General features: G+C 44.7%; 1 long non-coding RNA gene across 2 annotated transcripts; it reads left to right on the forward strand.

Moving 5' to 3' along the window:
- Window positions 1-11651, forward strand: LOC130867011 (uncharacterized). Of its 2 annotated transcripts, none has more exons than XR_009056399.1 (4): window positions 1-228; window positions 2345-2392; window positions 8776-8965; window positions 9935-11651. It is a non-coding gene; the product is annotated as an uncharacterized LOC130867011 (long non-coding RNA). The 2 variants fall into 2 exon arrangements; XR_009056400.1 differs by lacking the exon at window positions 1-228 and adding an exon at window positions 877-974.
- The last annotated feature ends 1597 nt before the right edge of the window (window positions 11652-13248 follow it).

Genomic DNA, 13248 nt, shown 5'->3' on the forward strand with positions numbered 1-13248 from the left:
TGGTGGCCTGGCTCAGGCCAGTCTGGGACTCACCGTCATCTGCCTTATGCTGTTATGGGAGAGAAGGTGGGTGTTTCTGTCTCTGAGTCTATGGCTTTCTCCCCACAAGGATAGGGATGAACCAGGGGCTGGACAATAACACAGCACCTTTATTCCACTGCCCCTCCTCAGTCTTGGATACTGGAAGACACCCGGGTGAGGAAGAACTGCTTAGGTCTTTTGGTCATGGTAAGTACCTCACTTGGTCTTTTCTTTCCCATGTCACTACTGGGAAGAAACTCCAGAACTGTTCAAGCTTTACCCTAAACTTGACCAATTTTGTAGATACCTGTATATCAGGAAGGGGAACAGAGCTTAGTCACTGTTCTATTGCTGTGACAGTGACCCAGGCAATTTATAAAAGAAAGCATTTAATATGGGGGATGTGTGTCACAATTCCAGAATGTTAGTTCATAACCACCTTGTCAGGAAACATGCAGCAAGCATTTGGATGTGGTTTCGGAGCTTACATTTGATTCACATGAGAAAGAGAAAGAGACAGAGAGAGGCAGGGTGGGGTGTGTATGTATGTATGTATGTGAGTGTGTATATATGTTGTAGTGTATGTATGTATGTATGTGTGTTGTGTATGTGTGTGCACAGATATGTGGTGTGTGTGTTATGTGTGTTGTATGTGTATGTAAGTGTGTATATATGTTGTGGTGTTTGTATGTGTGTGTGTGTGTTGTGTATGTGTGTGCTCAGATATGTGGTGTGTGTATGTGTGTGTGTGTGTGTATGGAGTCGAGGGTGTAGGGATTGATGTTGGGTGTCTTCCTTTATTGCCCTCCACATTTTTTCAGGTTGGGATCTCTCACGGAAACAGAAGCTCATCGATTCTGCTAGCCTGGCTGGAGTAGGAGCGCCTAGGATTCACCTGCCTTCCCTGAGCCCAGCCAGGGTGACAGGGACAAATGGACAACCTGACTTTTCATGTGGGTGCCGGGGAACCAAACTTGTCTTCCCTCTTGTGCAGTATGCACGTCACTGGAATGAACCAGCATCTCCGCATCTCCTCAGCCCCCTCTCCCCCCCCGAGTGTCATGCCTCACTTGTACACAATAACATTTAAAAAGAAATAAGAGGAGTGGGTTGCATGGGGTTATCAGTTCTATGCTTTTGTTATTGTTACTGTATAGGTTAACTCGTTAAGAAGACAGACAAGGAAAAGCCCAGGCACATTTTACATGATAAATAGATTCAAAGAGATCTGAAGACTTGAAAAAATAGTGGCAGACTAGACATGGTGGTGCCTGCCTATGGTCCCAGTTACTCAGAAGTCTGGGGTCAGCCTGGACAACACAGCAAGATTCTGATACAGTCGCTATGGTAAAATACAATAACAATTTTTTTTTTTTGGCCATTTTAACTACTTTCAGGTGATTGTTCTAAAGTACATTGACAATATATCTATTAATGGCTATCTTGTATAGGCAATATTCATCTCTTTTCCATAGAAAAGTCACTTTTCTCTTTCCTATAGAATAATCTCAGTTCTTACTGTTTCTGGAAAACAAGGTTTGATTGATCTATAATCCAAGTCCATATCTCACTCTCTCTTTGCTCAGATGAAAAACACACCCTAAAGTCATTCCCTTCAGAGTAGGAAGGGCCAACACTACGTTTCTCTTTGGTCTAAACCAATCCTACTCAAGACTGACTGTACCAATGTGCAGTCTGCGGACTTCAAAGGGTGAGCCTGGAGATGGGGTGATACGGCAAATGGAACTGCCCCCCCCCCCATATCAGTGAGCATTCAATAAGCCTCTGTAATCGTAACTAGTTACCCTGGTGGAGCAAGTCCCGCATGTGTAGATGAAAATTTTCTGACCTTAGCAGGATAGAAACTGAGCTTCTGACCAGGTTACTCTTTGCGCCTCAGAACCGATCAATACGACACAGAAACACAACCTCTGATTTGCTTCCCGTTCTATCTTTGTCATGAGGCAGCTGTGTGACTTTGGGCGCTAGGTCGTCTGTTTCCTTGGCAGTTTTCTGACTGGCATCAATGAGGGGAGCTCGAGCAGGTATCAGATGGGCTGCCATGGCTGCTCTCCCACTGTTTCTGCAGACATTGCTAATCAATCCGACTTCTTTTCCTAAGCCTGATCTAGAGCTGTATAAATCATAAGTACCTACATCTGAGCTGATGGTCTTTGGAGTCTCTATCAGTTCCCATGCCTGGTTTATAAGGCCTTTACTATTTCTTCCAGGCTAACACAACAATTTTAAGAATTATAGCTGTTTATTTTGTTGTGGAAACCACCATCAACAGACGTCATAAGACTCTGCTTTCCCATTCCAGGGATCCCAAAGAAGTTCTCTCCTTAAAACACTCATACAAGACAAGAAAGTAAGTATTATATTCCAATACTTCAGAGGATAAATCTGCCTGAAAAAAAAGGTTTGGCCTAGCTACTCCACGTTCCAATCAAGACTAAAAGCTGTGACCACTGTGTAGATGGAGGTCACTCATTTGTTTCCTGGCCTCCCAGACCCCAAATAATTGCTCAGAAAGCTATATTAATTTCAATATGGCTTGGCTTATTAGCTTATGCATATTTCTAGCTCACTCTTACATCTTAAATTAACCCATTTCTATTAATCTGTGTATAGCTGTGTGTATGTGGCTTACCGGGCAAAGTTCCAGTGTCTGTCTCCTCCCATGGCTACATGACCTCTCTCTGACTCTGCCTTCTCTCTCTCTCTCTCTCTCTCTCTCTCTCTCTCTCTCTATATATATATATATATATATATATATATCTTCCAGCCTGGCTATATTCTGTTATGCCATTGGCTGAAAGTAGCTTCTTTATTAACCAATGATATTCACAGCATACAGAAGGGAATCTCACATCACCACTGTTGTGACCACTTCCTGGTTCTTTTCTGGGGGGAAAGAGGCAAATCTTGATATGTCAAAGGGAAATAATATGGTGTAAATTTTGGATGAAAATTAATAGGATCGGAGGTGGTGGCGGGGAAGAGGCAGAAATCTTTAATAATTTAATAAATTAATTAATAAAAAAAAGAAAAAAAAAGTGACAAGGTAAAAAAAAAAGAAAATTAATAGGATCCTTGCACACTCCCATGGGAGTATAAAATGGTGCCATAGGACCATGTCAGTTCCTCAGAATGTTAAATATAGGCATTCCATATGACCAGAAAGTTCATTCCTAGGTATTTATACCAAAGAGAAATGAAGGCTCACATCCACCAAAATACTTGTACAGTGTTCACAGGAGTCTTATTCACAGAAAGAGCCTGGAAACTCAACAGCTGATCAATAGATCAAGATTGTAGCCAGGAGCGATGCTATGCCTGTAATCCTAGCACGTGAAGGCTAAGGCAAGAGAATGGAGCACTCTAGACTGGTGCAGGTTACATAACAGGACCCTGACCCAAAAATCAATAAAAAGAAAAGCCGCACAATAGAATAATAGCCATCCACAAAAAAGGATAAAGTTTTGCACATCTGACAACACAGGTCACCCTTGAAAATACACTCAGTGAGGAATTCAGATTTAAAAGACCACACATTATAGTACTTCACAACTATAAGACATCCAGGGTAGACAAATCTACAAAGACAGAAAAAGGATTAGTGGTTAGGGAAGACTGAAATGGGTAGAGAGGTAGTTAATAAAAATATTCTGAAATTGACCAGCTGTGTGCGTGCGTGTGTGTGCCTGTGCATGTTTGTACACGTGTGTGAGTGTGTGCATGTGCATTTGTGCGCATGTGTGTACATGCATGTGCATGCGTGCGTGAGCGTGTGTGCACGTGTGTGCATGTGTGTGTGTAGTACTGAGATTGAACCCAGAGTTATGTATATACTCAATAAGTACTCTACCACCCAGCTGACAATATCCCACTCCTCAGATTATTTAAAACAAATATTCTCAATCTGAAATTATTTGAATCCACTGATACTGAACCTGCAGGCGTGAGTGCCTGCACATCTAAATAGGAATGCATAACCTTTGCTTGATTTTAGACTGATGCATTTAAAAAAGCCCCTGCTTATTAATGTTGAGATAAAATCAAGTAAAGCAGCAACATTAAAACTCCTTTTCAAGCAGCTTTAAGGAGTCCTTTTCTCTTTTTATTCTTTTGAGACCAGGCCTGATGTGCAGCTCAGTGCAGCCCAGGCTGCTCTGGAACTTGACTCAGTCTCTTGCCTGGTAGAATTACACACCTTCTTCTTGTTGGGTCTCAGTCTGTGTCACTGCTCCCTCTCACTGTTAAAAGACCAACCACGAAACTGAGCCCAGATCCCAGGAAGCCAGCTCATTTTCTCTCAGGTAAGGATGAAGAAAATGAATATTCAGTGAGTTAAAGGAAGAGCCCCAAACTGAACAGCCAATCGGCGACAGGCCTTCCCTGAAAGACTTTTTGCTTATGCATGTCATCAACCGAGAAGCTGACAAGAAACACCTGGAGGATTTCTGCGAGAAACCAGAGGGCGGCTACGCATAGGGCACAGCTACTTATGCGTCATTCTGTTAGGAGAGAACAGAAACCACCTTTCTTTTGAAGACAGAACATGCTAAAATAAGTGTTCTAGCAGAACCCCATTGCCTCCTCCTGTTCCTGGGCCTGAAACCTTACACACACTGCAGTCCTGGGGGCTGCCCGCCAACCAGCCTTCTGTGTATACACAGAGTAAGTGATGGCCCCATAAAACATAGATTTCTTTAATCTACCGAGGGAGCACCACGGACAAGACACCACCAGGGCACAGCTGTCTTTACTCCAGGTCACCCAGTGTTCTTTATAATAAATGCATTTGCTTTTGCACTTTGGATAGGAAGCATGTTGCCCCCGAACCAGACGCTGTTAATGGACCCACATGGCTGTGAATGCACCAGCCAGTCCAAGATTTTATAGGAGCCATCACAGGACACCAGGACCCTTATTAAAAAAGAGAACATTTACAGCGTTTCCCAGGGCACAGTATTTTTTTTTCAGCCCCACAGGGAGAAGGCTAGGGTAAAAGATACTGCACTGTGGGCTGTTAGTTGGGGTTTGAGGGCATGGCTGCAAGGGAAAAAGTCATCAAATGGTATTTATTATGTGCTGTCCTGGGTTGACATAGTGCTTGGAGCTATCCAAAGAAAAGCTAAAACACTTGACACTTTCCCCTTAGGAGCTTCTATTTGGAGAGAGAATACTGAGGCATAAGTAAAAATTACGACTCACTTCTTCATAAGTAATATGGAGTAAAATGTAATTAACTTTGATTTACAGTGTGCAGTGCAAGCCCTGATCTTGTTAAACAATTCCCATCCCCTCCCCCCCTGCCCCACCCTTCGTCTCCGCTCCTGGCCCCTAGAAGTTCTTTTTCATTTCAATCCTTGTGTAATATCTTATCAGCTAGTCTTGGGCCCCCTTTCCTATTTAGGAAGTTGAGTTTACCAAATATAATCTTATCTCTCTCCCAGGACTGAAAATCTTGCAGCGTCCAACTGATGTTTGAAGCTGGCCCCGTATGCTCGCTCTGTGGTGAACTGCAGAGTCAATGGGCCGGCTTTGATGTTGAAACCTGCCCTGCCTCTTCACTAGCTGGGTGGCCTCGGAGAAACTGCTCCACCAGCCAGAGCTCTCTGAGCCCTAGTGAACTCATCTGTGAAATGGAGCTAGCAGCAACCACTTGCCTGGGACCGGGAGTGGGAAGTGTAAACTCCCTAGCTAGTGTGTGCTCTGCAGGAAGCCCCAGACCAACGATTCCTGTCTTCATATCTAGACAGAAGGAGAGCACAGTATAACATGTCGGGACATAGCCTAGAAATACCAATGGCTTACAGCAAATGCTTTAGCTCCCATGCGTCTCCCCGGCTCACGGCTAACCCATCCATCCCCCTGCAGCTGGGAATACCAAGTGCTGATGGCTCACAGCTGTGCTTACCCTGCGTGTTGCTCTCGGCCACCAGACACGGCCTCGTAAGAGGTTATGCCTGCCCCAAACTGGACAAGGAGGGACAACCCCTTTTTCACGCTTCGGGGCAACTAGGGGGAACTACACCAGCCTGTAAGCCAGCTCCAGCCTCAGATGATCGCTCTGCAGGCAAATGTCCCCCTCTGTTGGCTTCAATATTCCTTCCAGGAGGCCTGTGGCCTCAGCCTGCTGGGTCAGCGTCTGGTTTAGAATCCAGTCTAAGCTGTTCCTTAAGGGAAATTGCCGATTTCAATTTTTCTTGACATTTGATCATTTCTCCAACAAGCGATACACATAAAAACTGTTGGTGAGGGCTTGGAAAGATGACTCAGTGGTTAAGAACGTGTAAGCTTTTCTAGAGGACCCAAGTTCGGTTCCCAGTGCCCATGTCAAGCAGCTCACAATCACCTGTAACTCCAACTCCACATGATCCAATACCCAATTTCTGGTTTCTGGGGCAACCCCGCCACACATGTAACTTATACTCATTCTGATTATAAAGTAAAATTAGATGTTTTAAGAATGGTGATAAATATCATTTCTGGTTGTTTGGATTTAATGAACCGTTTCTTATTTCTGCTTGCTGCTATAGCAATTTATCACACATTTTAATGGATTAAAACAATATATATTTGCCATGTTATCATTGTGAAGAAAGTCTAAGTAGGCGTCACTGAGCTAAAATCAAGGACTCTTCCTTGTGTTCTGAGGGTAAGAGGGGAACCTGTCTCCTTACCTTCCCTGGCATCTAACGAATGCCAAATCCATGACTCTTGGCAACCCTCCTCCAGCCTCACGGCAGGCCGGCAAGAGCAGGGATTAGTTTCCCTGAGAATATTCTGCCTGCCTCAATTGCTTCCCATGGACACTTCAAAGGACTGTGACAACAGGCCCGGGTGAGTGGCCTGGGACCCTCTCCCTACTTTTCATCTCAACTGATGGACAATCATAGTTCTATCTCCAACCTCAATTAAAATGGGATTATTTGTTTTTATTTTTGTACACTGGTGTTTTGCTTGCATGTATGCATGCGTGTGCGTGTTGGAACTGGAGTTACAGACAGTTATGAGCTGCCATGTGGGTGCTGGGAATTGAACCTGGGTCTCCTGGAAGAACAGCCAGTGCTCTTAACTGCTGAGCCATCTCTCTAGCCCCCACCCCCACCCCTGTCATCTCAACGAATTTCTCCTGGTCAGATAATGTAACACGGATGTCTAGGATTAGGATGTGGGCATCTCTGGGTGCCCTTAGCTTTTGCACTAAGAGAAATCTAAAAATTAACCAATTTTGGTAGATAAAACCAAGTGACAACGGCCAAGAAAGCAGAAGAGACAAGATGCCGTGTAAATACCAAAAGCAGGGCCATACTAGGGTAAATGATCATGGGGGCCCTGAGATAGGGCCTAAACCCAGTGAAAATATCCATAGGCTAGCTTAGCCAACACTCTGCCTAACTCACTGTGTGTTAAGAGCTGAGATTTTGAGATAGTGGTTATGTGTGTCTGACATTAAACTGATGAATGTGGCCTGGAGGTGTAGCTCTGTTGGTAGCTTAGCATGCAGGGAATCCTGGATTTGAAACCTAGACCTTCGTACATCTTAATCACATGCGCTCGAAATCCCAGCACTCAGGAGACAGAGGCACAAGGACCAGAGTTCAAGACACTGTTGGCTACAGAGACAGTTCTAGGCTAGCCTGGGCTACACAAAATGCTTATCTCAAAAATAGATAGGTAGCTAGATGAATGTCTGGCCACATTAAAAATACAGGGAAAAGCTGACATCTCTTATCAGAAGTTATCCAGCATTGTCTGGGCTAGGATGCCACACTAGGTTTCTAGCAAGTGAGAGACATTTTATCAAGCTGAGTGGGTGCACGAAGGAGAAATGGGTGGCTCCCTAAGAGAAAGGCTGCAGCTAATGCTTAATCCTTTGGAGCCCCAGAGAACCTTCATTTCCAGCTTGGGTTAAGCATCGGGGAACAGAGATGGGACAGTGCATATGCATGCAAAGCATCTTGGTCCAGGTGGGTCCCTTTCCACAGGGGAGCTTCTTGCTCATGATTATTTTCTTAATTAATTAATAATTAATTTGTGCAGTATTGGGGATTGAACCTAGAGTCTTGTGCATGTTAGGCAAACATTCTGCCGAGTTACATCCCTGGCCCTTTCACTTGTGTTTATAGTACCGGATAAAAGTTCAAAAGTGCAGGCCAGACACAATTCCAAAGGACACGGGGACCTCATCAATCCCCCTGCCTCAGTAGAACGGAGTGCCAGAGGCACCAGGGAAGTTCCTTGTGAATCTATGTAAGGACACGGAAGGTATGTTTTAAATAAACATACCAGACGCCGTCCATCCCACAGGACCCTCCCTTCAAAGCCGTCTCCTCAGAAGACGAATCGCTTAGCCCAGAGATGTTGTTAAAAAAGCCCCTGGTTGCTCTCCTTTTAGACACTGTAGTGAATTTTTTGGCGTATCCTGATGAGAGCCCGTATCTGCCCTTTGAAGACGGATTTGATTTTTAACAGCAGCCAAAATTCATTCAGATCAAAGCCTGAGAACTTAGGTGTAGAATCAAGTTGAGGAATTACCATTTTGGAGTAAGTGATGAAGATGGTAAAATTTGAATAGGAGAACTTTCTTCATAGGAGGTTTGTGGGGACCAAAGAGCAGGGACAACAGAGGCTTTGCTAGGACAAACTGGTAGGTTTTGAAGCAATTTTTTTTACAAGACGATACATGCATGAAAGTAGCGAGTTTTAGAATTTATTTCTTTTGAAAATCTGTTCTCTCAGAGGCGCCCTATCTCAGAGTGCTTGGAAGCAGAAGCTTTGGAGTCAGCCTGGAATCTGCATCTCCACGCAAGCTGCCTAGCTGAGTTGAGCATCCCTGTCGCTGTCTGAAAAGGAAGATTGTCGCATTCACATCACAGGACAGTTGCATGTGATACATAACGTCGTCCGTGTAAAGCAGACGGCCACACGGGTAAAGTACCCGGTCTGTATTACATGATCTGTAGAAAGTGCACAGTCGATAGTGGTTATTGTTTTTCCCCCTGGTCACACTGTGTATGCACACCTAACCAGAATATAGACTGTATTTGTGGTCTGTGTCATAGTCCTAATAACAATTGCTGACCCGATCCCCTTGGTGGCTCGGCTCCTCTCAAGTCTCACGGAAAGACCTTAGAAGTAGGTGCTATTATCGGGCCCATATTTACAGGCAAGGAAGTTTAGGACTAACCTATCCAAAGGCATCCAGCCATGAAGCTATTGGTGCCTTAGTCCTTTCTACACAGAGGCTCTTGCTGTCTAGATGGAAGGCTTCCAGTGTAGACAGTGGAGTCCCATAGACTTGCTGTGACCGTGACTCCTACTTATGTCTGATGTGGCCCAGAGAAGGTGACGAGCCGCGTGTAGCACCGAGCTGATTCTTGGGCTCAGTCGAAACCAAATGAGATTGAAAACCCAAGTCATAACTGGAGCATGCTGCATGCTTTTGGTCATCTACCACCTCCTCCTGAGGCACAACACCCTGCTGGTGCTGGGAGATAGCGTTCCAGGCTGTTCTGAAAGCCTTTGGTGATAACCTAAGTATGAAACACAGCCTCCCTGATAGCGAAGAGTTCTCCTAAAAGCAGGCAAAGTGTTCCTATCAGATCGTGGCTGAATTCCAGTGGAAGTGGAGGAGGTGACAGACAAGAACACTTTACGCTGCTCCTCAGCCTACAAGTTGACACCATGATCACGCACTTTTCCTGACACACGTTCCTGGAGAGTGCCTTGTTATCTGAGGCTGGGGTTGCCTGCTGACCTCCACACTAACCTAGGACAGTCTCCCCCATAGGACTTTCTCACGTTGCCATGTTAAGTCTGAATGGCCGGAGGAAGCCTAACGGTTTGGAGTTTGGTGTCTGACTGGTCTGGATTCATTTTTCTTTCATTTGTTTTCAAGGTAATTTGGTGCTGGGCTGTTCTGGAGGTAGCCTGGGAATGACTCGGATCTCTAGGATGTGTCTACTGAAGACATTGGTTTTTGAAGAGATTTATCTACGTGGGCACATTGATTTGTCCTTCACTATTGTTGGAATTACACCTGTTGATGGCTACCTCTGTGCCTTCTGTCTGCCTCCAGAGGGACAGAGCTTCAGAAATGTCAATGCATCTTAGATACAAGGTGTGCAAGGAATTGCCCAGTTTGGAATTGACAGTATTCCCTGGTGCCTCCAGGATCTTTTCCCTCAAATTTGTCTTTGTCTCCTAAATTCTCATGTGAAAATCCAGAGGCTCCCCAGTTGTGTCAACACCCCCCTTACATTATTTTCAGTGCCACATTTTACAGACCCAGAGTTGGGGCTTTGCAGCACCAGCCTCTAACTAAGAAATATGGTAGCCACAGCTACCTATGCAGTTCAAGGCTAGCCTGTGCTACGCGAGACTTTGGCTCAAAACAAACAAAGGAAGCAGAGCTGGGGATGTTGCTCAACTGTAGAATGCCTGCTTAGCTTGCACAAAGTCCTGGGTTCAATTCCCAGCATGCATCAAGTGGCTAGAAAACCCCACGTCCAGTTCAAGACCAGCTTAGGATATGTGAGACACTATCTCAAAGAACAAACCAAAAATCAGAGCCGAATAAAATAATAAAAATAGGGGCTAGAGAGTTGGCCCAGTTGTTCTGAGTACCCAGGCTCAATTCCCAGCACCCACAGGATGGCTCACAACTGTTCCCTAGTCCAGTTCCAGGCGATCTGATGCCCTCTTCTCACGTTCCTAGGCACGTATGTGGTACACGTAGACGTACATTCAGACAAAACACCTATACACATAAGATAAATTAACCAGCCATTTTAAATTCAGATAAATAATTCTGTCTACAGACACCGTTGTTTTAGAGACAGGGTCCACTGCATAGCACACGCTGGCTTGGCTCTTACTGTCCTCTTTCCTTTGATTCTTGAAGTTCTGGAATGCGGCAACCACACCGGATCAGAAATTTTCTATTAAGTGTTAAAAATAAGGTGGTCTATCCTAGCTCACACGCTCACCAGTACATGAGACTCTTTAGGGAAGGTCTCCAATGGGTATGATTCCTGAGAGAGCCAAATGTGTGAGTCTTTTATTTCCCCCCCAAACCACTAGCCTCTATGCTAACCCAAATTTATTTACTTCTTTCATTAACATAATAAATGCTTGTTGAATGAGCGGCTGAATTTACTGATGAATGCCTGCTGTTTCCCACCAGGGAACGCCTTTGAGGAGCTGACAATCTGGAAGGGGAGAAAGACATATAAAACAGGCACACCATTCAGTTCAACTTCCTTTTTATTCACTTTTACTTATTATTATGATTAAAATTTAATTTGCTCAGCGCTAGTCTGTCTTGCGCAAGCTGCTGGCTGCTGGAGAATGGGTCTGGACCATCACCTTGGGGAGCGGCTGGCACCGACCCTGTGATAAACTCAGAAGAAGGCAAGCAAAGACAGGACCTGTCTGGGTCTGTCACTTGTGGAGATGAGACTCCTCAGACGGGACTTTCCTGCTCTGGGCTGCCTGACTCTAACCCTAGCTCAAAGTCCATTTGCTTACCTAGTCAAACCTTCACGTTTGCTCTACTACAAGCTGGGCATGGTCTGGCAGACTGGATATAGTTTGGGATTACATATTACCTTTCGCTAGGAACTTCATTCTGATGTGTTTAATCAGTAAAAGACTATAATGTTGCCTTTTTAGCCACTGTAACATATTATATATAAAATATATTATACTGCATTTTATTTATTTATTTATTTATTTATTTATTTATTTATTTATTTATTGTTTTTCGAGACAAGGTTTCACTGTAGTTTTAGAGCCTGTCCTGGAACTAGCTCTTGTAGACCAGGCTGGCCTCGCATTCACAGAGATCTGCCTGCCTCTGCCTCCCAAGTGCTGGGATTAAAGAAGTGCGCCACCACTGCCTGGCTGTATATTATTTATACTGCCCCCTCTCTCTGTCTGTTACACACAGATACACAGACACACCCCACTGACTATTGTTCAGTATATTTAGGTCACAGTTTTAAACTGCCCCTTCCCCCGATCCTCACACATTGACTTTTTACTTTTTAGCATAATTTTTTATTGAATCTCTAGAAGCTTTACATCATATACCCCAATCCCATGCATTTTCCAGTCCTCCCAGGTCCACCCTTGTAACTTCTCTGTGAAAGCAAATAAAAATATAAAAATAAAAATTGGAAAAGAAAAGGAAAGAACCAACCAACCAATCAACCAAACAGCAGCAGCAGCAACAACAACAACAAAACGAAAAGCTATCTGGTCAACCACCTGCCTGCCCCTCCATCAGTCTCAATCTTCTACGCAGGTACCATTCCACAGCCACGCCGACGTCTCTCCCACCTCTACAACACGTATTTGTTAGCTGTGTCGGTACGCATTAGCAGTAATGAAAGACCCTCTGAGCGGTGAGACTCTCACTCAAGTCTCGCGATAACACGACCCCCCCAGGAACTCACGAGAGACCGTCCTTGTTGCAATCACACGAAGGATAGGAACCAGTGCACTGGGGCGAAACTCATTTCCCACGCAGGGATAGGGAAGATCGACTCCGAGTAGCTGGGAGAAGGGGTATTTAAGAGAAGAAACCATAACCCAATAACCCAAAGGGGGTAGGGAGGGCGTCATTGGAAAATTCCAAAAATACCAGTGATAATCACAAGGGGGTAACTCTTATAATCTAACTTGACGGTCAGCTAGTTCCTGGAACAGAGTCACTGAACGGGCTAACCTAGACTTTTGGTTCTTCTCTCCCTGCTAGATTTTTTTTGGCTCTACTCTTTCTGCTAGAGGGGTCTGGATTTATCCGAGTCTTTCACCATGACCACAGCAACGCGTACAGGAAATCACTTAATTGGGGTGGCTCTATGATAGTTCAGAGGTTCAGTCCATCATCCTCACAGTGGGACACAGCAGTGGCAGTGGCGGACACGGAGCTGGAGAAGTAGCTGAGAGTCCTACATCTTGCCGCCAACTGGAAGTGGTCTCAGCTACTGGGTACCTTGAGCATATATGTGACCTCAAAGCCCACCTTTGCAGTGACACACTTCCTCCAGCAAGACCACACCTCCTCCAACAAGGCTACACTTCCTAATAGTGCCACTCCCTATGATATTATGGGGGTCAACTATATTCATACTGTCATGGCAATATACCCTTTTGTCCAAACAACTTTACCTTCGAATGTTCACTGCAATGAGTCATTAGTCTAGT

This window comes from Chionomys nivalis, chromosome 26 (genome assembly GCF_950005125.1).
Source record: "Chionomys nivalis chromosome 26, mChiNiv1.1, whole genome shotgun sequence".
NCBI classification, from domain to species: domain Eukaryota; kingdom Metazoa; phylum Chordata; class Mammalia; order Rodentia; family Cricetidae; genus Chionomys; species Chionomys nivalis.